At 45.2% G+C, this 22,500-nt stretch overlaps 1 protein-coding gene across 1 annotated transcript in view; it reads left to right on the forward strand.

Annotated features, from left to right (window-relative positions):
• Positions 1-22,500, forward strand: part of LOC145416865 (max dimerization protein 1-like) — a 232,912-nt gene that overhangs the window by 182,085 nt on the left and 28,327 nt on the right. The window lies entirely within an intron of this gene.

Genomic DNA, 22,500 nt, shown 5'->3' on the forward strand with positions numbered 1-22,500 from the left:
TTTTTCTTCTCCCTCTCTCCCTGTTTCCTTCTTCTCCTTCCCTCTTTTCCCATCCTTTCTCCTCTTTCCTTCCTCTTCCTTATTTTTCCTCCCTTTTTCCCCCCCACACGGTGCTCCCTCCCTTCCTCCTTCCGTCTCTCCTCTTATAGTCTCCCTTTCTTCCGTTTTTAACTCACTCTTCACCCTCCCTCCCTCCCTCCCTCCCTCCCTCCCACGTTTCTTCGTCTTCCCTTCGTCCGTCCCTCCCTCCCTCTCTCCCATAGCCTTTGTCTCTCCCTCTCGCTTCTCTCCCTTTCCCTCCCTCCCTCCCTTCCTCCCTGGCACAGTAAATCTTGCCTCTTTGTCTCTCCCTACTTCCCTCCCATTCCCTTTGCTTTCCTCCCTCTCCCCTTCCTTACCCCTTTCGCCTCTCCCTTCCCTCCCTCCCTCTCCCCTTCCTTACCCCTTTCGCCTCTCCCTTCCCTCCCTCCCTCTCCCCTTCCTTACCCCTTTCGCCTCTCCCTTCTCTCCCTCCCTCCATCACTCCCTTAATATTCTCTCCCTCTCTTTCCTTTCTCCCTCCACGCCTTTCATCTTTCTTTGAGTTTATGTATTTCTGTGTAAATTTGTCGTGTGTGTGTGTGTGTGTGTGTGTGTGTGTGTGTGTGTGTGTGTGTGTGTGTGTGTCTCCTTATCAGTATCTGTCTATCTGATCTATCTGTCTGCCTGCATCTGATTGGTAGATGACACTTCGAGAGTGGAGGAGGAGGATGAAGAGAAGAGGGAGGAGGAGAAGCAGGAGGAAGAGGAGGAGAGGAAGAAGAAGAGGAAGGAGGAGGAAGAGGAAGAAGAGAAGGAGAAGGAAGAGGAAGAGGAGGAGGAGGAGGAGGAACAGGTATCAAAGGGAAGGGACGAGAAAAATACAACACAAAACATTCAACACAATTCTCCCTCCCTCACACTCGCTCTCTTTTTTCTCCCTCACTCGCTCACTCGCACACCCATCTTCCCTGCACCCAAATTTCCATTCCATTGATGGCATTCTCTCTCTCTCTCTCTCTCTCTCTCTCTCTCTCTGAGGCAGGTAGTAGATCGTTCAGACCGAGGATGTTCAGGTAGGCAGATTAGTGAGGCATGTTTGGAAGTAGATGAGGAAGTGAGGCAGACGGGGAGGCAGGTAGGCAGAGGTGAGGCAGGTAGGTTAGGTAGAGGTGGGAGGCAGGTAGGCAGAAGTGAGGCAGGTGAGGACGCAGGTTAGGCAAAGAGGTGAAGGGGACAGGCAGAGGCGAGGCAGGTAGTTCAGGCAGTACAGTACCTAAGCGTACAATTGGCACACGTTGCATCATCCAAGACTTAGAAGTGTACTCTCTCTCTCTCTCTCTCTCTCTCTCTCTCTCTCTCTCTCAATTAATTTTGTCTTCGAGGGGGTAACGTCGGTAAATCTTAGTCGGCGATAATTATTTTTTTATAAGACATTAAAAAAAGATTATCATGAGCAGGCTATGTCTACTTCTGGATAAAGCTTGGTAAATAATATATATACCATTCTATTATACCAGCTGTCATAGCATCTCATACCATTCTGTCATACCATCTCATTCCATTCCATCATATATATACCATTCTATCATACCATTCCATCATATATATACCATTCTATCATACCATTCCATCATATATATACCATTCTATCATACCATTCCATCATATATATATACCATTCTATCATACCATTCATTCATCCTTGGCCTTCTCCTTCTTCTCCCCCCTCCACCCCTCTCACTCTCTCCTTGTCAGTCTCTCGCTCTCCATCCTCTCCACGTGACCAAACTACTGTATGTTCTACTGAAAACAATTTAATGTAACTAAAAACTATGCATTTTCTTTCTATAGCTTTTGTAATTACTTGGAAAATCTATCTATCTATCTATCTATCTATTGCCCGACGCCCTAATCCCGCAAAGGGTGGCCGCAAACAAAACGCCTCCAAGTCGCCGTCACCCACCGTATCACCAGTGCTAATGTTCTACTTTTTCTCACGGTTTCAGTGAGATGGTGAATGAAACATGGCGTCCTCGTGTTGAAGTAGTGTGAAGAGGGAGAGAGAGAGAGATTATATGTAAAAAGAGCCGCTAGAGCAGTGTCCAGTGAGGAGAAAGTGAGATGGGGCACGAGAGAGAGGGAGGGAGGGGGGAAGGGGAGTAGGACATGGTGGTGGTGGTGGTGGCGGGGGGCGGGGCACGTGACGTCACCATCAGCTGATCAATGACAACAAACCCCACGCTCACTCTCCACCCATCTCCTCTTTCCCCATTTTTCCCGCCACCCCATTCCCCCTTGTCACCCACACGCCCACACCAGTCCCCCATTACCCCAACGCAATAAATGCCACTCCAAAACCCATTAATAAGGCGTGGAGATAAGCCAGAAGGAAAGAAAAACAGAAGCTGAAGAGTAGGACGTGCAACCAACATGGCTCCAACGCGCCATGCGTACTTAACTCTCACGTGGCTAAAAATGGAACCAGTGCGTCGAGGAAGAAGGGGATGAGGAGGAGGAAGTAGAAAAAGAGGAAGAAGAGGAGGCAGTAGAAAAAAAAAGAGGAGGAGGAGGAGGAAGAGAGGTGGAAAAAGAGGAGGAGGAGGAGGAAGAAAAAATACAAAAAAGACGTCAGGATATTGTGTTATGTGGACTTAAGGAGATCAGTTCCCCGGATATCAGGTACTTAAAAACTAGAATAAGAAAAGGGAAGAAGAAAAGAGAAGAAAGGAGACTAAGAAGAGGGGAAGGAGAAGAGAAGAGGAAAAAGTGAGGGGTGAAAAAGGGAGAAGAAAAGAGAAGGGTAAGAAGAGGGGAAGGGAAAAAATTGGGCAATAGTGAAGGGACGAAGAAGAAAAAGAGAAGGGTGGAAGGAAGAGAAATAAGTGAAGGAAGAAAAAAAAGGAGAGGAAGGAGAAAGAGGAAAAGTGAAGAAGTGAATAAGAAATGATGGAATGGAAAAAAGGTGAGGGGAAATTTAATGAGAAGTGTATGAAAGAAAAAAAGAATAAAAAGAGGGAAAACAGCCAGAAAAAAGGAAAAAGGAGAAGATGAGTAAGAGAAGGGGACAAGAAAAGTGATAGGAATGAGAGAGAGAGAGAGAGAGAGAGAGAGAGAGAGAGAGAATAAATAAAAAAAAAAGGGTGCGTTTAAGTATTACAAAATAGAAAAGAAATGGAAAAGGAAGAGTAAAAGGAGACGTTAAGAAGGATAATTTGAGACAGAGAAGAGGAAAGAGAGGAGAGGACAGTAGACAAAATAAAGATACGTTTAAAATTGAAAAAAGTAGAAAGGGAGGATAAAGAGTAGAAGTAGACGGAAGGAAGAAGGATAAGTAGACAGAAAAGAGAAAAGATTATGACGTCAGGCCAGTAGCGGTTCTTGTTTACCTTGGGATTCTCCTCATTAAACCCGGGTCGTGTACCGTTAAACTTTTACGAGCACTTTCTTTTTTACGTAACCTGGAATTAATTTTGAGATGAAAAATGGCAGAACTGACTCCTTCCAGCGCCATGACGGTTTTTTAGGCTCATATTGCTATCTCTAGACGGTTTTATTCTTAGTTTTATTATTTTTAGAGTTTTATTGTTTTATTAGTCTATTCTTGCTGCCTCCAGACGATTTTTGAAGTTCATTCTTGGTACCCCAGACGAAGAGGAGGAAGAAAAAGAAAGAAGAAGAATGAGGAGGAGGAGAAGGAAGAAGAAGAGGAAGATGATGATGGTGATGATGATGATGATGATGATGAAGAGGAGGAGGAGGAGGAGGCTTGAGAGATGAGAGAGGGGGGGTTGATGAAGAAAGAGAAGACGGTTTGGGAAATGAAGGGGAGATTGAAAAAGGAAAGGAAAAAGAAGAGGAGGAGGAGAAGAAGGGGGAAGAAGAAGAAGAAGAAGGTTTGAGTGATAAGAGAGGGTTTGACGATGATGATGAAGAAGAAGAAGACAGTTTTGAGAGATAAGAGGGAAATTGAGAAAGGAAGAGGAAGGAAGAAGGTTTGAGAGATCAGAAAGGGGGATTGAGAGGAAGGAGGAAGAAGAGGAGAGGAAAAAAGAGGAACATATCAAGGGAAGAGGAAGGGCAGAAAGACGAAGATGAATGAGGAAAAGAATATATCGGTGGAAAAACTTCGCTGAAAAGAGGAGGAGGAGGAGGAGGAAAGAATGTAAAGGAAGGGGAAGAAAGAGGGAGAGATGGAGGAGGAAAGAAAGTGGATGAGGAGGAGGGAGAGGAAGAAGAGGAGAAGAAGGAGGAGGAGGAAGAAGGAATATAAGGGAAAGGGAAGAAAGAGGGAGAGACGGAAGAGGAAAGAAAGTGGATGAGGAGGAGGGAGAGGAAATGAGGAGGAGGAGAAAGACGAGAGAATAAGGGGGGAAAGGGAAGAAAGGGGAAATGGAGGAAAGAAGAGAATATAGAGAAGGAGGAGGGAGAGGAAAGGAGAGAATGGAGGAGGAGGAGGAAGATGAAAGAAGGAAGGAGAGATGGGGAAGAAGAGAAGTGCCTGAAAAAAGATAGTAAAGGAAGAGAAGGAGGAAGGGGGAGGAGGAAAGAAGGAGAGGAAAAGGAGAAAGAGGGAAGAATGACGGAAGGAGAAAGAATGATAGAGTTAGTAAAGGCTTCCCTTGTGAATTAAGTAAATGTGTTAAATAAAATGAACTAAAATAAAAATCAGCGGAATTATAAAGGAAGGAAAGTATAGATTAATAGTAGATTGTACTGGAAAGATAAATCATTGTATCTATCAGGGGTATATATGTCTATCTGTCTATCTATCCCTGTCAGTCTGTCTTCCTATGTACATGGTATTTATTGAGCTGTCTACCTTTGTCAGTCTGTCTGTCTATCTGTCTATCTATTTATCTATCACTCAGTCTACTTATCTATGTATATTATCTGTCTAACCATCTACCTGTCAGTGTGTGTGTGTGTGTGTGTGTGTGTGTGTGTGTGTGTGTGTGTGTGTGTCAAAAAATATAGATAATAGTCAAAAGGCAATTAGTTGAAAGAGAATAAAGAAAGAATGAAGGAATAAAGGAAGGGAGAGGAGAGACGAGCAATAAGAGAGAGGGGAGGAAAAAGGAGAGAGAGAGAGAGAGAGAGAGCAATAAAAGAGGGGAGGATAGAGAGGAGAGAGAGCTGACAACAATGGCTGCTTTTGTGAAGAGCAGGACACCTTAATTGTAGGTGAGGGGAGGGGAGGGAGTGAGGGAGGGATGGTGACAGGAGGGGAGGGGAGGGAGTGGAACAGAGAAGTGCAATGAGAAGAGAGGAGGCGAGAAGAGATGAGGGGAGGGGAGGGGAGGGGAGGGTGTAGGGAGGGGAGGGGAGAGAAGAAAGAAAAGGATGATGGGAAGAAGGTGGAGGGAAGGGGGGAGGGGAGAGCATAGAAGAAAGAGGGGGGTAGAAGGGAATGGAGGGGGGGGAGAAGAGAGAGAAAAGGAAGATGGGAGGGAAGGAAAGAGTAAAGGAAAGGGGAGGGAGGGAAGAAAGAAGGGGAGGTATGAAGAAGGTCTTTAGTAAGGGGGAGGGAGGGAGGGAGGTGGGAGGAGAGTGGAGGGAGAGAAAAGGGAGGATGAAGGGGAGGTAAAAGGGGATAGATGGAGGGACGAAAGGAAAGGAAAGGAAGGAAGAGAGAAGAAGGAGAGAAGAAGGGGAATAGGAGCGATAGGAAGGAGGGAGGGAGAGGAAAGGGAGGATGATGATACGAGGGAAAGAATAGAGGAGGAGGAGGGAGAAAGGAGAGGGAGGGAGGAAAGAGAAGGGAGAGAAAGAAAGGAGAAAGAATTGCACTGATATGAGAAGATAAAAAGAATTTGTGTTGTGAGGAATGTGTTATGTGGAGAGAGAGAGAGAGAGAGAGAGAGAGAGGTGAATGGTGCAAAAGAGAGTTTTTTATTGTCATTAAAACTAAAAAGAAAAAAGAGAAGAAGGAAGAGAAGAAGAAGAAGAAGAAGAGGAGGAGGAGGAGGAGGAGGAGGAGCAGAAGAAGAAGAAAAAGAAGAGGAAGAGGAGGAGGAGAAAAAGAAGAAAGAAGAAGGCGGAGGAGGAGGAGGAGGATAAGATGAAAGACAAGAAAATTGAGAAACAGAAGAGGAGAAAGAAAAAATGTCGTACAATTCTTACTAATTACAAAGACAATTCCATTTTCTCTCACTCGTCTCTTTGTTTTTCTGTTGTTTTTCCTGCAGCGTGTGTGTGTGTGTGTGTGTGTGTGTGTGTGTGTGTGTGTGTGTGTGTGTGTTTTGGGGGGGTGGAGATGGCTGGGTGTGATTGGCTGGAGGCAGTGTAAACATCATGCCCATTGGTGGATTAGACTTTGTTATGGACGTTCCTGTGTGTGTGTGTGTGTGTGTGTGTGTGTGTGTGTGTGTGTGTGTGTGTGTGTGTGTGTGAGAGAGAGAGAGAGAGAGAGAGATGAGTTAGTGAGTTTGTGTGTGTGTGTGTGTGTGTGAGAGAGAGAGAGAGAGAGAGAGAGTTAGTGAGTTTGTGTGTGTGTGTGTGTGTGTGAGAGAGAGAGAGAGAGGAAGGGAGGGAGGGAAGGAGAGAGAGGGGGGGGAGTGAGTGTGTGTGTGAGAGAGACAGACAGACAGACAGACAGACAGACAAGGAATGATAATTGAAAGACACATCCTTCACCACATCGTTGGACTGAAGAGGTTAATGAAGGCTAAATGATAATAAGACTGCAAAACAAGTAAAAAAATAAGGTGAGTTAGGGCGTGGTGATCGTGTTACCTTGCCTAATTAGTTTCTCTTACCTTTGTTTCAGGTGAGTCGGGAGAGGCAGGTGAGATGAGGAGTGGCAGGTAAGATGAGTGAGGAGTTGAGGAGATGAGGAAGAAATTGTAAGAAGTGAGCAAGGAGTGAAGCAGAGATGAGGAAGAAAATGCGAGAGAGAAGTGAGCAAGGAGTGAGGTTGAAGTGAGAAGGACCAGGTGAGTGAAAGCTAATTAAGAGGTGAAGGGCAGGTGTGTAGGAGGAAAACGAGGATGGTGAGTACTATTATTATTATTATTATTATTAGTTTATTATTATTATTATTATTATTATTATTATTATTATTATTATTATCCAAGAAAGTGACAGCTCCTAAGTAAAAAATCAAGCTCCATTTTATTTCGAGATGCCTGAACACACTGCATTGAAAAGACTGGAGGTCATAGGCAGCGGGAAAGAGAAACTGGAGAGAGAGAGAGAGAGAGAGAGAGAGAGAGAGAGAGAGAGAGAGAGAGAGAGAGAAATCAGCAGCATTACAACTCTTCGGAAATAACACTTACCATTTCACACACACACACACACACACACACACACACACACACACACACACACACACACACACACACACACACACACACACACACACACACACACACACACACACACACAGTTATGCCATCCTAATATTCTTCTTGCGATCCAGACGATTTTATCCAGGTTAGAAAAAATCGCTAGTAGCAAGGGGTTAAGGAAGGCTGTGACCCAAGTTCCCTCCCTAGCACCTTTTCCTTAGCGATTTATTTTTGGATATGGCTGGTTAATATCCTTTTGTACGTTACCTAACACCTCTTCCTTAGCGATTTATTTTTGGATGTGGCTGGTAAACATCCTTTTGCTCGTTACCTAACACCTCTCTCATAGTGATTTATTTTTGGATATAGCTGGTTAATATCCTTTTATACATTACCTAACACCTCTTCCTTAGTGATTTATTTTTGGATATGGCTGGTTAATATCCATTTATACATTACCTAACACCTCTTCCTTAGCGATTTATCTCTGGATATGGCTGGTTAATATTATTTTGTTCGTTGTTTATGGAAATTGAAAGGCATATTGACAGGATTAATGTAATTCAGAAAAGAACAGTAAGGTGTAATAAACAAAATAAATCTCCTAGGAAAAAGTGTTAAGATCCTCGAAGTCTCTCTCCTTAGCTGAATAAAATCGTCTGGAGGGAGAAGGAAAAAGGAAAATCATCGGGCTGAAGTGGTTGTATAGAGTCGTCCATACATCGCGGCCCAGTCTGCGGGTGTGGGCGGAAATCGGATGCTGTGAATGGATGTAGCAAAGAGACACTTAAAGAAAAAAGGGAAGAAAATGATGTGGGTTATCCTCGTAGTGAAAGGGTGAGAGAGAGAGAGAGAGAGAGAGAGAGAGAGAGAGGATGGGCGATAGGAAATTGAGAATGACACTTGTTTTGAAGTGGTGAAGGGACGGTTATGGTCGATGTGGTGGTAGTTGTGGTTGTGGTGGTGGTGGTGGTAGTTGTGGTTGTGGTGGTGGTAGTTGTTATCGTGGAGGTAGTTCTGATTGTGAATGAGGAATGATTTTACCATATCTATCACACCTACCACCACCTCCACCACACTACCACAAGCCCTACCACACTACCATCATCTCTACCCCACCTACCACTACCTCAAAGGCTACCACACCTACCACTATCCATACCACACCTACTACCACCTCTGCCACACCACAACCACCTCTGCCACACCTACAACCACCTCTACCACACCTACAACCACCTCTACCACACCTACCACTACCTCTACCACACCTACTACCATCCCTACCTTACCTACCACAGTACCACAAACCCTGCCACACCTACCACCATCCCTACCACACCTACCACCATCCCTACCACACCAACCACTATCCGTACCACACCTACCACCATCCCTACCTCACCTACCACAGTACCACAAACCCTGCCACATCTACCACCTTCCCAGCCTCTCCTACCACCATCCCTACCACACCTACCACCATCCCTACCACACCTACCACCACTTCTACCACAGCTATCACCATCCCTACCACAGCTACCACACACACCTCATGCCACGCTCCCCAATTCTCTTTTACATTATCTCCCATGTTTGCCCTTCATTCTCACTCCTGAATAATTTAAGTGAGGAGCACCAGACGGCAGCACTGGCACACACACACACACACACACACACACACACACACACACACACACACACACACAGCAGTAATAACGCAGCATTTTATCGTATTTTTTTTCTCTCTCTCTCACACACACACACACACACACACACACACACACACACACACACACACACACACACACACACACACAGTAATAACCCAGCATTCTACCACATAACTCTCCTCACCCAATCTTTACACATATATCGCTGTTCTAATGGACTGAGTATATTGTATTTTAATTTTTTCTGTTCTATTCATACTAAAAAATATATATATATGTATTATTTCGGCAGACGGGGTAAACATGTACTTCTGTCTATCTATTGCCAGACGCCTCAATCCCGTTTGGGGTGGCCACAAACAAATCGCCTCCAAGTCGCCCTGTCCCCCGCCATCTCACGCCCTGCTCCCAACTCACACACACCCCTCTCATATGTACTTAATCTCCATATTAACTCAAAAATCAGGTGCTCATTTTTGGTTTTTATTTTTGATATTATTTTCTATCGTTAAACTTATGTATCGTCTTTTTTTTTTTTTGTTAAGGTAAAGCGGGAGAAAGAATACATAATTTTGGCTGGAAAATGAGTACCTTATTTTATCTATCAGTGGCAGTTTTGTCTGTCAGTTCTCTCCGGATTTTCATTTTATCTATCAGTTCTCTCCAGGTTTTCACTTTATCTATCAGTTCTCTAGGTTTTCACTATCTATCATTTCTCCAGATTTTCATTTTATCTATCTGTTCTCCCCAGGTTTTCATTTTTATCTATCACCTCCCCAGATCTTCCATTTATCTATCAGGTCCCCCCAGATTTTCATTTTATCTATCAGGTCCCTCCAGGTGCCGTAATTACAGCACTATATCACACAGGAAATAAAATCAGTTTCCCATTTAGTGTTAATTTCTTCGTCTAATCTAATTCTTACTCATATATCACGTTTAATGGACTAAAGTTATTAAGTACTCATATTTAAGGCTCTATTCAGGCCTCAAGGGTAGTAAAAAATATAAGAAAGGTAAAAAAATAAAGAAAAATAATGTAGCAGGAAATAAAACTTGGCATTATGGCGGGGGAGGAGCCGGTGTTGCCATACGAGGCGCCCGGAATATCCAAATGTAAACAAACCCCAGTGCAGCTTCGGCCTTGTTTCATTTCCGGCTCATTTGCCTTCACACGTCACCCCGTCACCCCTCGTCACTGAATTCTTTATCGCTTCCCTCTGATGACGTGTTTTATTCACTATTTCTTGCCTCCGGGATATCATTTTTACCTTCTGGAGGGGTTAAATACGGCTTTCATTTAATCTTCGTCTCCATTTTTGTTTATATATATCTTCAGTCCACCATCCTCCTTTCCGGGGACAGGGAGGGAGTTGAGGGACCTTTGTATAACCAGGCAATAGAGCCACCCTATTTTTTCTAAGTTATTGTTTATTTATTCATTTAGTACATTTGCAGCCAACCATCTGCCTTTCCGGGGATAGGGAGTGAGTTGAGGAGTGTTCTTGTAACCGGGCAGTAGAGTCATCCTATTTTTATCTTTGTCACCACACGAGGGCACCCCATCTCCACACCTACAATGCAATATCCTTAAATAGCACTGCTCAGAAACTAGTTCATGATTGGCCCAGCTCAGTTACAGACGATTTTATTCATCTGGGCTTGAGAGGGTAAAGTCACGTTTGAAAATATGAGTTTTTTTTTCTTCTGATGTGTGATTCAGTGCTGTTGCCATCGTTGGAGGGATATTGGTAACTCTCTCTCTCTGTCTCTCTCTCTCTCTCTCTCTCTCTCTCTCTCCCTCATCATTCATTCACATTTCTCCTTCTCATCACATCATTCATTCACCTCTCTCTCTCTCTCTCTCTCTCTCTCTCTCTCTCTCTCTCTCTCTCTCTCTCTCTCCTCATTATTCATTCACATTTCTCCTTCCTCTTCTCATCACATCGTTCATTCACCTCTCTCTCTCTCTCTCTCTCTCTCTCTCTCTCTCTCTCTCTCTCTCTCTCTCTCTCTCTAACGAATGCAGGCTCGTCAGAAACAGGACAGGAAAACAAAACTTTTTCAAAATGTATTTCCTCCCCAAGTTTTGTTTTTCATTCGATTGTGTGTGTGTGTGTGTGTGTGTGTGTGTGTGTGTGTGTGTGTGTTTATGTATGTATATGTTTGTGTGTTTTAAATTTGTGTACAGTATGTATTTATGTACCAGTGTATGTGTATGTGTGTGTGTGTGTGTGTATGTGTGTGTCACCTCTTCAGCCCGGTTACGTATTCCTTGCTAACCAGGCGATTTATTTTAGTGGGTCACAGGAGCCTGAATTAACCCTTAGGATACCAGGACATGAGGCTGAATTTCCTCCTTTTTCCAGACGATTTTATTTAAGCTGTTTTAAAGTGGAAGGATAAATACTTGCTATAGTATCTTTTTTTTCCTTGGAGGGAAGAATTTTGCGGGCGTCTGGCCTTGGGTTCCTTCTTTCTTGCATTTAAAAAGTTGGCATCAGTCACTACCCTAACCTTTTTGTCAATTTAATAAAGGAAATATAACATAAACAATAAAATAGAAATAAAATAAACAGTAAAATACGTCCTCATAGCGAAGTGGTTCAGCGGGGAAAAATATTCGATTCTGTAAAAAGTAATTCGATTTCCGGCATTCGCTTTCGGTTTGTTTTCCGTTTTTTTTTCTTTCTTTTTTGGGGGTGTGCATACCGTCCACTCACTTGATGTAGCGTTACCTTCAGGCGGCTTTTAATGTAAGAGTAAGGCCTGTCTTCTCGTCGGCTAAGGAAGCTCCCTGACACCTTTCCCTAAGCTATTTATTTTGCTTATTCACTGCCTTCAAGCGGCTTTAAGATTGAGTCCTGTAATCTCGTAGCCTAAGGAAGCTTGGTGACACCTTATCTTAAGCGATTTATTTTGCTTAATACACCAAACTGCTATTTGTTTTATTGGTTTTTACACCAGAATCTTACTTGTTTTAATTATCTTTCAAACGTCGCCATACTTTTCATAAATAACGTACAAAAGTGTATTAACCAGCTATATCCCAAAATAAATCGCAAAGGAATAGGTGTTGGGGAGCTTCCTTACCCTTCAAGAATACGTAGGCCTGAAAGCGTTAGCCCCTCCAGCGCGAGAGCTCTTCCAAGGCGTCAACCAAATCGTCCAAAGGTAACAAGAGTGAAGTTAAGACATCATTGCTGCCAGAGATCGAGTTCCCAAGGTCACGGGTTGAAATACTTGAATGAGTCGAGGAAATACAGTTGCCAAGAGTAACACCCAGGTTTCCATGACTCAATAAGTAGGTGAAATAGAGTTGTTCCGACCTAGAGAGGGGTAAATAAATAAATAAATAAAGGTAAATCCGAGATATGAAATAGAAAATAATTGCAAGAGACGGAGTAGTAAATAATAAAAAAAAGAATATATAAGGATGTTTGCCACGCTGATGGAAAAAAAAAAATCCTTGATAAAGAGGCTAAGTCTTATTTCATTTCGGCTCAACGTAATTACGTCACTTGGCGGGAAACTGATATTTGAATAATTGGGGGGATTCAGATTCTTCCCACTATTTTACATTCTTGAGTTCAAATGGGGGTTTCGTTATAGGGAAGTACGAGCTCGAGCCCCATTTTACCCATTGCGAGGGTTGGCGGGGGCGGAAATAAGGAAGCTAGGGAGAGGAAATGCAGAGGGTTGCGTTTTGAAGATTTTGAATTTGGCAGTCTTCGATTTTGTGACATTATTTCTCCCCCTTGAGTTGAAATGGGGGTTTGGAATGGGGAAGGAAAGAGTAGGATCCCCATTTTACGAATTTCGAGGGTTGACGAGGTGGAAATAAGGACATAAGGGAGGTAAAAGGGAGGAAATGTAGGGTTACTCATTGAAGATTCGCTCCATCCCACCCCGCCACAGTACGACAGGCCTGCCAACCCAACGGGCGCGGGAGTATTTACGCAGTAGTACCAACGCTTCTCTCCTCACCCCGTTAGCATCTCGCTTAGGCCTCCCGTTACCCTAGCTTCGTGAAACAGTATTGGCGTTTAGATTCGCAAGGGAGGAGAGAGGGATTGGAGGTACTTGTAGATAAGAGGGAAAAGTGGGCCAAGGAGGAGAGGTTGGCAGCCCTGCTATTGATGTTCCCGGGTGAAGGTAACAGTGGGTGAGGGAGGTTGTGGTGCGAAGTCCCTACCCCCCCTGTCTCTCTCTATCTATCAATCTATCTATCTATCTGTACTACATTGTAACACACTTATTACCTTAGTACACCATATGACACCATTACCCTCCTCTGTACCGCATTACATATCCGTAGTAGTGATAGAAAGCGAGGTATGTGTATGGAAAAGGAAATTTGTTTAGTTCCGTTGTCTCCTCTACCTTCCTCCCCCTCTCCACCTCCCTGTACTTCTATGTAACACCCATATTACTTTAGTACACTGTAGCACCATTACATTTCACTGTGCTGTGTTATATCTCCGTAATATTGAAGGGAGAAGGATAAAAATAGGATAGAAAAGAAAGTGTTCGTTGTGAACCTACCCTTTCCCTACCCCTTACTGCCTCTGTGTAATAAATGTAACACCCTCATTACTTAAGTACATTGCTTGACCGTATATTACATTCTTAGGGCTGTGTTTTATCATTGGGGTTTAATTGGGAGGCGTTTTAAAAATGGATTAAAAGGGAATTTTTAGATTTTGAAGTCTCTCTCTCTCTCTCTCTCTCTCTCTCTCTCTCTCTCTCTCTCTCTCTCTCTCTCTCTCTCTCTCCCTCCTCCTCCTCCTCCTCCTCCTCCTCCTTCTCATTGTACTACAATGTAACACCATTACTTCGAACACTGCTACACGAGTACATTCCGCAGTACTGGTTCATATCTGTAATTTCGGTAATTACGGAGAAACGAACGGGTATTACTCTCTCGAAATGCACATCGCAGTACAGTGGAATTTAGTGTACAGAAATTGTACTTATTACGTTTTAGCACAAACGGGTTTCGTACTAAAGGGGTTAAATTGTGTGTGTGTGTGTGTGTGTGTGTGTGTGTGTTTGAGAGAGAGGGAGAGAGAGTATTAAAGTTGGGTTTAGGAGCTGGTGTATCTGTACCAGTCATTCACACCACACCACACCACACCACACTACACACCACACCCCACCCCACCCCACCACAGGGAAAGGGAAAAGAGGAGAGGAAGAGGAGGAAAGGAATGATATGAAAGTAAGGAAAGAATAGAAGAGAGGAAGAGACAAATATTGATAAGGGAGAGAGAGAGAGAGAGAGAGAGAGAGAAAGAGTGTACACAGAAAAGCAAACAGCAAACAGGACAAAAGGAAGGGCAAAAAATGGCTTGGAGAGAGAGAGAGAGAGAGAGAGAAGCCTTCCAATACGGCTGACTAAATATTGAGTTAGCATCAGGCATTATAACTCTGTGGTGAGGAGGAGGAGGAAGGAAGAAGTGAGAGAGAGAGACAGACAGACAGACAGACAGAGATGGAAAGATAAGATGGAGGGAAAAGAAAAGAAGGTAGGAAAGAAGTCAGAGAAAGAGAGAGAGAGAGAGAGATGGAAAAGTAAGATGGAGAGGAAAAAAGAGAAGGGAGGAAAGCATGGAGAGAGAGAGAGGTAAGATGGAGGGGGAAAAAAGAAGAAGGGAAGGGGAGAGGAAATAGGGAGAGACATGCATTCTTGATGGAAAGGTAAAATGGAGAGAAAAAGGAGGGGAACGAAGAAGGAAAGGAGAAAAAGAAGGGAGGGAGGGAAGAGAGAGAGAGACATTATTTCTCCTTCGTGGGAAGAAAAGTAGAGAAGGGAGAAGGAGGAGAGTAGGAAGAAAGGAGGAGGAGAAGTGTTGGTAGTAGGAAAGGAGAGAGAAGGATGGAAAGGAAAGGAAAGGCGAGGAAGGAAGGAGTAGGTAAGGAAAAAGGAAGGGGGAATGGAAGGTATGGAGAGAGAGAGAGAGAGAGACTGTTTCTTATAGGGAAAGATAAAACTGTGGTATCTATCCTGTGAGAGTAAGACAAGAATAGCAAAGGATGTGATGATGGTAGTAATTGTGGTTGTTGTGGTAGTGATGGTAGTGGTGATGGTGGTGGTAAAGGTGAGGGAAGGGGTGGAATAGTAATATATGCTAATTTTTATGATGGTGGTAGTGATGATGATGGTAGGAATAGTGGTAGTGATGATGGTAGTTGTGGGGTGTGTTTGTGGTATGGGATGATTATGTTGGTAGGAATGAAATTGGTGATGGTAGTGGTGGTATGATGGTGGTGGTAATGGTCGTTGCTGTGATAGTGATGGTGGTAGGAATGGTGGTTAATGTGGTAATGGTGGTTGTGGTTATGGTAGTGATAGTGATGGTTGTGGTAATGATGGTTGCAGTGTCAGTGATGATGGTAGGAATGGTAGTTGCAATGGTAGTGATGGTGGTAGGAATGGTGGTTGCTATGGTAGTGATGGTGGTAGGAATGGTGGTTGCTATAGTAGTGATGGTGGTAGGAATGGTGGTTGCTATAGTAGTGATGGTGGTAGGAATGGTGGTTGCTATGGTAGTGATAGTTGTGGTAGTGATGGTTGTTACGGTAGTGATGGTGGTAGGAATGGTGGTTGCTATGGTAGTGATGGTGGTGGTAGTGGTGAGGGGAGTGGTTGCCTGGCTACCGGTTCTCTCTTTCTCAGACAAACAATCTATTTATATAATTCTTCCTAAACACTTCCTCTCTCTCTCTCTCTCTCTCTCTCTCTCTCTCTCTCTCTCTCTCATGTTCATCCATACCTCCCTCTATTTCCCGTCATCCCCTTCCTTTCTTTCCCATCCTTCCCCTCCTTTCCCCATCTTTCCTTCCTTTCCCCACCTTTCCTTCCTTCCTTCCTTTCCCCATCTTTCCTTCCTTCCTTCCTTTCCCATCCTACGCTCCATCCTTCACATTCCTTCCTTTCCCATCCTTCTCTTCCTTCCTTTCCCATCCTCCCCTTCCTTTCCCATCCTTCCCTTCCGTCCTTCCCATTCCATCCTCTCCCATCCTTCCCTTCCTGCCTGTTCCATCCTATCCTCTCCCATCCTTCGCTTCCTTCCATTAGCATCCTTCCCATCCTTCCTTTCCCATCTTTCCCTTCCTTTCCCATCCGTCCCCTCCTTCCATCCCTCAACATCATCCACTTTTTGCTTAAGTTTCCCCTTCGTAAATCATCTTAAGTCTCCCCTCAGTAAACCACCTTTTTTTCCCGCTTGTTTTTCCCCTCCACATTAAACACTAAAACCCATATATTTTCACGAACATCCAGGGAGAGAGAGAGAGAGACAGACAGACAGACAGACAGAATTAAAGAAAATGAAAAACGCAAAATTAACTTCCAAAAATGCATAGATGAAAAATGAATAATAATCTCAGTAGTTTTGACCCTTCAGGATGAGGACGTAGAGAGAGAGAGAGAGAGAGGCCATGACCTTTGCACATCCATTTATGCTATTTAACTTTCTTCAGGCAGGTCTGGAGAGGGAGCCTTCCCGTTGTGGCACAGATTTCATCCGGCCGCTCCACTGCCCTGTTGCTCTGTCTTTTTCCTGTCTATCTATCTATCTGTCTGTCTATCCATCTGCCCGTCTGTCCAAATTCTCTCTCTCTCTCTCTCTCTCATAGTGATTGGAGGTGCTAGACTCATTTCCTCCCCACCTCCTGTTTTTACTCCCTTCTCCTTCCCTCCCCTCCCTTCTCCTCCCTTCTCCTCCCCTCCCCTCCCTCATTCTTTTCTTCCTCTATTTTCTCCCGTTCGGAAAATCTCTCCTCACTTAAATGAAATAGTCGAGAGAGAGAGAGAGAGAGAGAGAGAGAGAGAGAGAGAGAGAGAGAGAATTAAAGAAAGAAAAACGCAGAACCAAGAGTCACAGAAAAATTAGAGCCAGGAAGAAGTTTGAAGAAGTGTGTCTGAGAAAGTTAGTGAGAAAATAAAAGTGAGAGAGAGAGAGAGAGAGAGAGAGAGAGAGAGAGAGAGAGAGAGTTGAAGGTAAAATACAAAAAGTCAGTTGGAACGAGAGAGAGAGAGAGAGAGAGAGAGAGAGAGAGAGAGAGAGAGAGAGAGAGAGTTGAAAATAAAATGCAAAAAGTCAGTTGGAACGAGATGAGAGAGAGAGAGAGAGAGAGAGAGAGAGAGAGAGAGAGAGAGAAAGCTAGCTCACACCAGACCCCCTCCTGGGAACACTTCAGTTCTATTGGGGAGGGAGGGGAGGGGGAAAGAGTGAATGACGGGAAGGGCGAGGGGGAGGGAAGAAAATGAGGGGGGGGAAGGGGAGGGGAAGGGAAGCAATGGAGAAGGGAAGAGGGGAAAGTGATTGCAAGAATGAGGGGAGGAAAGGGGAGGGGAGGGAGTGTTAAGGGAGGGAGGGGAGAAGCGGAAGGATGGGGAGAGAGGAAATGAGCGAATGAAGAGAAGAGGAGGGGAGGGGAGTGGAGGGCATGAAAGCGAGGAGGGGGAAAGAGTGAGTGGATGAGTGAAGGGAGGGGGAAAGGGAGAGAGGAGGGAGGGGAAAGGTAGGGAAGAGGAAGAGAGAGAGAGAATAAGAGGGAGATGGGATAAGGAAGAGAGGAGGAGGGAAGAGAGAGTGAAAGAGTGAGAGGAAGGAGAGGGGAAAGTGAGGGGTAGAATGAGGGGGGGAGGAGAGGGCAGAGGGGAAAGGAGATATAGAGGGGGGGAAAGCTTGTGATTGGAAGAGGAGAGGGGAGAGAAGAGAGAAGAGGGAGCAGAAGATGGAGAGAGAGGGGAGGAAGGTCGTGATGGAAGGAGAAAATAGTGAATAAGGGCAGAGAGAGAGAGAGAGAGAGAGCAGTGGCAAGGGATAAAATGAAAGCAGAGAAAGCAGATACTCCCACGTTTATCTCTCTCTCTCTCTCTCTCTCTCTCTCTCTCTCTCTCTCTCTCTTTCTCTCTCTCTCTCTCTCTCTCTCTCTCTCTCTCAGGTAAGGCGTGTGGGAGATGCCAGGTGAGAGTTCTTTCTCACCTGTTTGGCCATTAACATTTAATAAAGAGAGAGAGAGAGAAAGGGAGAGAGAGAGAGAGAGAGAGAGAGAGAGAGTTGGGTGTGAAGGAGTTGGAGAGACAGGGAGGAAAGAGAAGGAAGAAGGAGGAAGAATATGGAAGTGGGAAGGAGGGAGGAGGAGAGGAGAGAGGTGGGGAGAGGGAGAGGAGAGAGGAGTGATATAGAAGGAAAAAAGGAGAGAGGGAGAAGAGAGAGAGAGAGAGGTTAGTGGAGGAAAGATGGAGCGAGAGATGAAGAGTGGAGGAGAGAGGGAGGAAAGTGTAGGAGAGAGAAAGGGAGTTAAGTTTTGAAAGAAAAGGAAGGAAGGAAAGTAGGTAGGAAGGTAGGTAGGTAGGAAGGAAGGTAGATGGGTAGGTAGGTAGTTAGATGAGAAGGAAGGAAGGTAGGTAGGTAGGAAGGAAGGTAGGTGGGTAGGCATGAAGGGAAGGAGGGTAGGAATGTTAGCCCCTTCAGCACGAGAACATATTAAATTCTCTCTCTCTCTCTCTCTCTCTCTCTCTCTCTCTCTCTCTCTCTCTCTCTCTCTCATTTCTTTCTTTTCATCCCTTCCTCTTTAAGTTTCTCCATTTTCTCTTTTCCCTCCCCTTCCTCCCCTCCCCTCCCTTCCAAGCTGTGAACTCATATGAGGGGAGGTGATAAAAGAAGGGAAACGAGGGGAGGGGAGGGGAAAGGGGAAAGAGACGAGGGGAGGGGAGGAGGGGGAAAGGGGGAGGGGAGGGGAGGGGAGCATTATATTAAGGTTATGTGCTGGTTATTATGGAGAGGGGAGGGGGAGAAGAGGGGAGGGGAAGAAAGGAAGAGGGGACAGAGAAGGAAAGAGAGAAATGGGGATGGGGAGAAGAGAAGAGGTGAGAGGGGAGGGGAGAAGGGGAGAGGGAAGAGGAGAGAAAGGGGAGAGTAAGGAAGTGGAGCACAGGGAGAAGAGGGGAGGGAAAGGGGAGGAGAGGAGGAAGAAAAAAGTGAAAGAGAAGAGGAGGCGGTAAATGGGAGAAGAGAGGAGAGAGGAGAAGTGGGAGGGTAGGAGAGAAGAGGAGGAGGGAGGGGGAAGAGGGGAGAGAGGTAGGGGAAGAGAGAAGAGAAAGAGGAGAGGGGAGAGGAAGGACAAGAGGGAAATGGGAGAGGAAGAGGGAAGGAAAGAGAAAATTGAGAGGAAGTGAAGGAGAGGAGAGGAGAGAGGAAAGAGAGAAGAGGGGAAATAATGTGATAAAAGAGAGGAGAGAAAGGGAGAGGAGAGAGCGAGAGAGAAAGGGAGAGGAGAGGAGAGAGATTTATTTTTTTAGATACAGCCGTCATTAACCCCTTCACTACGAGAGGCTGAAGAAAATCGTATGTCCTCGATCGGAAGGGGTTGAGGTCAATAAAATCCCGGATATAAATCGTCTGCGCATGAAATCGTTAGGGCGGGCCGCTGGGAGTGACGGCCCGGGCCAGGTTCGATTGCCAGAGAGGTGATGATGCTTGTTTTTCGATATTTTTAATCTCATGCCGCCCAGGGGTGGTAGCCTGGTCATCTGCCCGTAAATTTACACACACACACACACACACTCTCTCTCTCTCTCTCTCTCTCTCTCTCTCTTTCGGCGAGATTATAAGAACTAGACGCTTTGATCGATATAGCTTAGAGAGAGAGAGAGAGAGAGAGTCGTGAAGAGCTCTTTAAGGGAGAAAAGAAAATAAGCCTAAAAAAGAGAGAGGAAGGAGGAGGAGGAGGAGGAGGAGGAGGAGGAGGAGCAGGAGGAGGAGGGGGAGCAGAAGGAGGAGGGGGAGCAGGAGGAGGAGGAAGACGTTGAAGAAATAAAGGATATGACAAATATAAGAAACGAAGGAGGAGGAGGAGGACGGGGAGGAAAAGAAGGAGGAGGAGGAGGAAGAAGAAGAAGAAGAAGTGGAAGGAGAGGAGGAGGAAAATAGTGATGAATATGAAGATTGGCTGAGAGAAAGAGAGAGAGAGAGAGAGAGAGGTGAGTGATGATGGAGGGGTGAATGGGGGTGAGAGTGAAAGATGACTTGGGAGGCGAGGAGAGGAGAGTAGGAGGGAGGAGGGAAAAAAGGAAGAAGGAAAGAAGCAGGGTAAGCCAGAGGAAGGGGGGGGGATTGGAGAGATGGAAGGAAGGAAGGAAGGAGGTAGGGTCAAAGATGAAAATGTGTGGCAGAAAGGAAGGAAGGAAGGATGGATGAAAGGAAGGAAGGATGGATGAAAGGAAGGAAGGATGGATGAAAGGAAGGAAGGGAGGAAGGATGGATGAAAGGAAGGAAGGAAGGAAGGATGGAAAAAAGGAAGGATGGATGAAAGGAAGGAAGGAGGGAAAGATGGATGAAAGGAAGGATAGATGGAAGGAAGGATAGATGAAAGGAAGGGAGGAAGGATGGATGAATGGAGGGAAGGAAGGATGGATGAAAGGAAGGAAGGATAGATGAATCAATGAAAGAAGGAAAGGAAACAGTGAATGGGATGAAGGGAAGGGGGGAGGGAGCAAGGAAGAGATTGAAAATGAGAGAGAGAGAGAGAGAGAGAGACCTGTAAATGTACCTGTAATGATGTCCTTGAAGAAGAAGAGGAGGAGGAGGATAGGAAGAAGAGGAGGAGGAAGAGGATAGGAAGATGAAGGTGAGGAGGAGGGAATGGGAAGATGAATAAGGAGGAGGAGAAGGGAAGAAGGAAGAATATGGGAGGGGAAAGAGGAGGAAAGGAGAAGAGAGGATAAGGGAAGGAAAAAAGGGATGAGAGAGGAGGGAGGAAGAGGAGAGAAAGGAAGAAAGAGGAGGAAGGAAAGAGTATGAAAAGATAGGAGGAAGGAGACAGGTGAGGGAAGGAGAGAAGAGGAGAGAGGGAAGAAGAAAAATGGGAGAATGAAGAAGGAAAGAGGGGAGATGAGAGTGGTAGAGGGGAGGAGGAAGAAAGAGAGGAACTAGGAAGAGGAGATGAGGAAAAAGGAGAGAGAGGTGAGGGGAAGAAAAAGGAGGGAAGAAGGAGACAAGGAGGAAATGAGGGAAAAAAGAGGGGAAGGAGTAGAAGGAAAGAGGGGAAAGGAGAGTGATAGATGATGATGTAGGGGAGGGGAGGGGAGGGGAGGGGGAGGGAAGGGGAGGGGAGCTTTATAAGGTGAAATTTGGATAATAAATTACTCCCCTTCTTCCCATTCCCCCTCCCCTCCCCACCATTCCTCCTCCCTCCCCTCTCCTTACAAGTCTCCTTCTACCCTTTCCCTCCCTTCTTATCTCCCCCCTTTCTTCCTTTCCCTTTTTCTTTCCTCTTCCCTTTCCGCCCTGTTTCTTCTATCTCTCCATTTTATCTCCCCCTTCCCCCTCTCCCCTCTCCCTTCCCTTCTCCCTTTATTTAATCATTACTCATTTCTCCCAAGCTATTTTTCCTCTCTCTCTCTCTCTCTCTCTCTCTCTCTCTCTCTCTCTCTCTCTCTCTCTCTCTCTCTCAATATGCCATTTTTAGCTAATTTCTGTTCGGCTTATGTTAATAAATTTCTTCAACTAAATGCTCTGTTTTTTTTTTCCCTTTTCCATCCTCACCCTATGTAACTCCCTATTCTGTACCCCCCCCTCTCTGTTTCCCTCTCATCTGTGTCCCATTTCACTCCCCTTTCTCCCTTCTTTTTCCCTCTCCCTCTATCTATACCTAATCCAATCCTCTCTGTGTCCGTTTTTACTCCTCTCTCTTCCCCCTCCCTTTCAGTCTCTCTACTCCTCCCTTCTCCCTCCACTCTCATGCATACTTCCCTTATCCTTTTCTTTTTCCACCTTCATGATCTTACGTATGACCTGACCCCTGAGAGACAAGCGAGCGACTGCCTCTCCCCCTCGAGGTTGGTGGGTGACTGACGACGTGACCAGAGGCAGAAGCACAGAGCACAGAACTGAACCCGCTGCCTGAAACTGTACAATATTTTTTCCCCGTTGACGTCGGGGATGCTTTGTACGCCCGCCACCCCCGCTGCGTTGTTGTCAATAGAGAGAGAGAGAGAGAGAGGCCCAGGTAAATGAGGCAGGGAGAGGCTGAGATCAAAAATGGAGTGAGTTTGAATGGGAGAGATGAAGGAGGAGGAAGAGGGAGGGATAATAAGTGAAGGAAAGGGAGGAGGAATGAAACTGAATACTCGTAGGGAGGAGGAAGTAGGGAAATGAGGAAAGGAAAATAAAGGAAAATAGTAGTTTGATAGGTGGGTAGATAGATAGGGTGATAGATAGGGTAGGTAGGCAGGTAGGTGGGGTATATTAGTCTTAATTGATTATACACACATATACTCCCTCATCTACTCCCCCTTATAAATCCCCATATCTACTCCCCCTTATAAATCCCCTCATATCTACTCCCCCTTATAAATCCCCTCATATCTACTCCCCCTTATAAATCCCCTCATATTACTCCCCTTTAAAAATCCCCTTATATCTACTCCCCCTTATAAATCCCCTCTTATCTACTCACTTATAAATCCCCTCATATCTACTCACTTATAAATCCCCTCATATCTA

The sequence above is a fragment of the Coenobita brevimanus genome, chromosome 108 (assembly GCF_032717465.1).
Source record: "Coenobita brevimanus isolate Jiangsu-jjx chromosome 108, ASM3271746v2, whole genome shotgun sequence".
NCBI lineage: Eukaryota > Metazoa > Arthropoda > Malacostraca > Decapoda > Coenobitidae > Coenobita > Coenobita brevimanus.